Below are 6,006 nucleotides of genomic sequence, written 5' to 3' on the forward strand. Positions count from 1 at the left end.
ACACACCTTTCCAAGGCTGACCATAGTGGTGGCATCATAGCCGGTATCATGCACTCGAAAATAGTAAACATGCTGATGTAGCAAATAATTAAAAAAAAGAGGGTTAGAGTAACATAAGTAGATACCATATCATGTTAAATGTTATACTATTTTGTGTTATGCATGGCAATAAATATGATCATCTATAATACTACTCTATAATACTATTTTTTTATTTTTTTTTGCATGTTAATACGTGTCTCATTCATATCATAAAGATCAAATTACAAGTCACGAAAAGACCAACATGACAAAATTGAAAAGATAACATAACATTGCTAAGCTTGACACCAACGTCCGTCACTTGCCTCCGGCACCACCACCACAGCAGCCACCAAAGAAAAAAATGACGGATCACCTCCTCACCCGAGCTCGACGCGGCTCCATCGCTGATATGCAGCTTTGCGGACCTCCAAGGTGGCTCACCAAAGATGAAGCCATTGCTGTTGAACGAATCAGACCGGGGCAACACCCCGGACACGCTATCGAACTCCAGATCTGAGACCCCACAACGACTAAGACGCCGAAGTAGGAAACCATACCTGCCATCCATCAACCACGAACCCATCACACGTTCTGTCTTCCAGATGTCGTCGATGCAGATCACAATCTGCATCTGCTCCCGAACTACCTCCCAAGCTCCGCGCCGACGCTGGAGCAGACGTCGTCGCAACGGCGGAGCCCGAGGACACAAGTCCACCACAAGGATGCCGTCGCCGCCACGATATCCCCACTTGAACAGACTGGTTCCCAAATCCATCACCGAGCAAAGAGACGATCGCCTCGGCCGAGAAGAACCTGGAGCTTCTTTATTCAGCATCGCCGTCGCCGCCGTCGAAGCCAAGACGTCGGACGATCTAAAAACCTAGGCTATTAGGGCTCTAAACCTAAAGCAAAAAACGATCTGCACGCACGGGATCCGGCGACCCCCCTCACGACCGACGACCAATAGGTCGCCGGCGGAGGAGAGCCGTCGGAAAACGGCGCCGGAAAGATGGCTCTCTTGGCGGCGGCGGCTAGGTTTTGGTCGCTAGCCAAACCCGCCCCCCACGAAAAGAGAATACTACTCTATAATACTATGCACTATGGAGATAGTATCATACACTAGTATTATACGCATGATACTAGTATAAAATACTCCCCACTACTATGAGTAGCCTAAGCCACAGGATCTTGATCTTACGCTCTTAGGTGTTGTTTTAACATAAAACGGGAGGCAAGATGCACAGATGTAAAAGTGAACAGTCGTTGTAAAAGTGAACAGTCGTCTTTATTGATGATTGATTACAGGTATATATAGCCTCGAGGGGAGGCTAAATTTCGTGTTTTGACCCTTTTGCGAAACTTAACCTAGATCTGACCCTGCCTTGATTTTTTTTCCGGATCTAACCATTTTCTTACCGCCAAGATCCATGGCGGTAGGTTATAACAGCCTACCTCCAAGGTCCTTGGCGATAGGGTTGCATGATCTACCGCAAATTCCTCCTAAGTATGGAACACAGTGCATGCTCGCAACTATCGCCGGGCACTTTGGCAGTAGGGGTGTACAGGATACCGTCAGCCTGTTTGGCGGTAGGGATGTTTCCTACCACCAAGGTCCCTGGCGGTAGGCTGTTACACCCTACCGCCATGGACCCTGGTGGTAGCAAAAGGATCAGATCCCGAAATTTTTGCAAATTAGGGTCAGATCTTGATTAACTTTCAGAAAATGGTCAAAACACGAAATTTTGCCCCGAGGGAATGCATCAAACAAACGCGATGGTCCAGAGAGACGCGAGTGAACAGTCGCGTCCCTTGTGCATGGCGGTCAGGGATAGTGGAGATTCTCTTTAATTAACACATGGGTTAATTAAATCTCAACACTCCCCCTAATCTATGCTATCCTTGTAGACATTATCATCTTGACAAATTCTCCTCCAAAAATCTTGTGGGAAAAATGTGAGGAGATAGGTGTTTGATATGTTGTTAAAACTCCTTCAAACCCAATGGGAAAATAAGGAGAAAAATGATGCAACATATAATGGTTATTGTCTCTTTCAACTCAATATGAGAAACTCATAGAATTTAGAGGACAATAAATATGCCATATATACTTTTCCTAAAAAACCCGGTGGGGAAAACAAAAAGTATGACATATGATCTTGCGTTGATGTTACCTCATTAAAAACCTTGATGAGAACCTGTAAAAGTAAACTCGTGAACGGAAAAAGAGTATAATATGATGCATTGAACATGAACAATTCAGAAAGATACTCCCCCTGATTCTTGCAAACATCGAAGCCGTCGAATACCAATTCCATGAACATGTTTTGAAATGTTGTAGATGGTAGAGACTTCATGAATAAATTAGCAAGGTTGTCGCATGATTTGACTTGCAAGATGGGCAATATAGTGATATTGCTTATTATATAGCATGTTTGCATCCGAGCAACATTGTCTTAGAGATAATGGTTGGTAGATGTAGTCATGTCTGTTTCAAAGACTTTCATGGGATGGCTATCACACCTAGTAGGAACACAAAGCCTGTATACGATCTCACATGATAGGGATCTGATCGATGTATCCAACGATATTGGTATCCAGATTTCTATGAAAATGAAAGATTAGGACAAGATGTTTGATGCATTGGAGATATCAAAAGATATTCTTGAGCCTCAACCAATTGTGTTTGGTGAATCCAATGCATGCACTGTGATATGGAACCTTAGGTCCCAACATCTTATTTCCATCTCCTTATGGTCTAGATGAATCTTTCTCTACATCTAGAGAATAAATAACCATGAAAATTACTGATGGATAAGACCTGTCCACAATTAATTTCTCCAATATAATCTGGATATAGACGACGTGGTGTACCATAATGTATGGGTGAAGATGCTCGAGGTTCTACCCAAATCCTTCATCTCAAATTTCGTCACTTAGATGATCACATGCTTAACATGTATGGGTAATCATCAGTGTAGGAGTAACCTTTGTGAATAAGGAACTCACTACGTCGGTTGTACCAAAATATATCGATAACAATAAGACGTATAGTGACATACTAATTTTACACAATGTATGTTGCGTTTTGCATTTCGATTTAGAAGTGGGGTTCCAATGGGAACCATCTATGTCTGAATCTAGTGATCCACATGGATATGTAATCACTACATCTATCAACTGCATAGATAGATGATTTGTACCACCAATGATATAAGTTATCGGAATGAGACTCCGCCTCTAGAGAATAGTTGGGTGTCTGCATGAACCCATGTGCTACAATACTTGCTCTATGTTTCACCACCTTGTTGTTCTCAATTATGTTTCCAGAACAAAACTAGTGTAGGTATTGCTTATGTGAATACCCTCCCTTTATTGAGCAAGATTATTTCTACCTATATTATACCCTTTGCCCGAGTTCAGTCTGAGTATTGTTCGCACTTTGCCATGGCCATGGTCTTTGGATCTGAATCATTTGAAAGGCAATCTAGTTGAGAAATGTATGTCGACAATTGTAGACTTCCGTGTTTCTCCAAAATCTATATATGTATATATAGTTGATGGAAATATCATTACTCATGGTGACTGCCCGTGATTTCCCAATGCAGTTGAGTCTGGTATTCTGATGTCTCGGTCATTGTGTGCACTATGACCTGGGTTGCTGGAGGTTTCCCATCCACTAGGTGTATACTACCCATTGGGTGTCTGTCAATGTGAAGTTGACTTGCATTTACTGATTCAGAGGCCTCGATATCCTTGCTTGCAAGAAGCTGAATCCTGATGTACTTTTTCCATACATCTCCCCATGTTGTTTCGAATGGGGAGTGGAGTGGATTGTGTTGGTACCTTCACTCTTTCAGGCCTTTTTGCAGGATTGTAGGATTGTGTGAGACCATTATCGTCAGTAAATGAATCCGACAGGTTATTTGCAATGTGTTGCAAATGTTCTGAACGCATGGTTCAGATCTTTGAGTACGTGGATTTGAGGCAGAAATGTGTTGAACATTCCACTAGTTTCCTAACATTCTTTATGGTACATGAAATCTCCCCCTAATGCCCAGAAATGTTCCTCACTGAATCAACATACTGACCTTGAATAACTCCCCATCTGAGGGGCTTGAGGTATTGGCGCAAATACAATTATTCCTCACATAGATCCCAACTATATGTTGAGGGGCCAATGATGTATGTCAGGGTGGTGATATCAGTATATAACTGAATTACTGCAGATGGGAAACACTTGGTAGATTTCCACGTATCAAAGATAGAGGGGAATAATATTATGCAGTTTGGTCACGAGCGTGTAAAACTGCATGACTCCAACATAAAGTTGGTAAGTTGCAATTCCAAAGTAAAGATAATGCAATGAGCTTAATTCTTTGGATAAAGGATTCCACCAAACCAGTCTGAGTCTAGACATTAAGACAAAGTTCTAAACTTCTATCCTAGGGCCATATTAAAGGCACGAAGGAGAATTTTGCAACATTGCCCATTTGATTTGCTTGAAATCAATGGTCATTATAATCAACAATGGTTTTCGTGTGGATAAAGACACACTTGAGACCATCATGTAGATGTGTATTTTAAAACCATGGAATACCTGAATAGTCTAGTCAGTGCTTGGGAAGAGCCACTTACCTCGACTTGATGCATTCAAGGAGTCTGAGTGGTTCAACGTAGACTTTAAGGTGCGCGAGACTTAAAATTGGCTTCCTTGTGTCACATGTAGTGTACATATCACGATAATCATAAACCAATGGAATTCCAGATAGTTTCGATTTCAACCCAATGTTTGGATGACCAAGGCGAGTATGCCAAGTTTGTCATGCAACAAACATTCTGGAAAATTATCTTGTACGCAACATGTGTTACGGGTTTTGTAGTATGTGTAGTACTATCCTGATGATACATAGAGAATGTGCTTGTCATATCCATTGCATATAGTAAAGAGAAGATATTCCTCTTTCTTGTCATCATAAGTTTTGCTATGGAAACTATTTTAACAAATATCTCTATAGTTTATTAGGGTATGAGTTGACCCGGACACACTAAGCATCCTTGATTCTACTCGAATACCCATAGGGATAGTAAATATGACTCGAGTTGAGCCAACAATTACATCATCGCATCTAGGGATTTTAAAATATATCCTTTTCTCTCAATGAGAATAGAAACATTTCACTTCCCTGAATATAGAGTTCGTGGTGCATATGTCCACAAGGCACATATCATCTTTCACCAGATTGACCCCCGCAGAAATCTATATATAGACTTGAAGATCCTCAATATGAAAATCACTGTCAGATATATAGAATACATACAAATGTGTTGTACCAAAGTGATGATACAATATATTGTAATATATAATATATGATGACAACAATACTTATGTTCTTATTAGAACATCACAAATGGACATAAATTATATTGACCACTCAGGAGATTGAGAGACTAGACGAAGTCTTCAACCATGTTAGTTGAGTTGGTTTGAAGGTTGAAGTGACCTTCAAACCTTTGCCCTTGAGGTCCTTTGCATCCCAGAGATTGCTGATACAGAAGAGTCAAATGTTGAGATCTGGATCGATATAATACCTTACGATGTATAAGGCAACATTTTGTTCTATTAGCGGTGTGCCTCCGACTGGACGTGAATCCACGGGTCTTGGATTGCACACATTATCCCACGAGACACAAGAGTGGTCATGATGTCCATGGCCCAGGTGGAGCAGTGGTGGCCATTAAGGGTGTATGCCTCAAATTCTCCAGCCATCGATTACCAGAGATAATTAATTTACTGTTAGTAAATTAAAGACCACCATGGTTAGTGTTTAATGAATTTTGCAAAATTTAATGGATATTTCAAGAAGTTAGCTTGAAACCATTAGTGTGAATCTCGAATTGCTAAGTATGACACGTTGAAGATAATCTCCAAATTGGAGTAGATCTTGTAGCACTAAGGAGTATAATTTGATGAAATCAATAGAT

This window comes from Triticum dicoccoides, chromosome 3B (assembly GCF_002162155.2).
Source record: "Triticum dicoccoides isolate Atlit2015 ecotype Zavitan chromosome 3B, WEW_v2.0, whole genome shotgun sequence".
NCBI lineage: Eukaryota > Viridiplantae > Streptophyta > Magnoliopsida > Poales > Poaceae > Triticum > Triticum dicoccoides.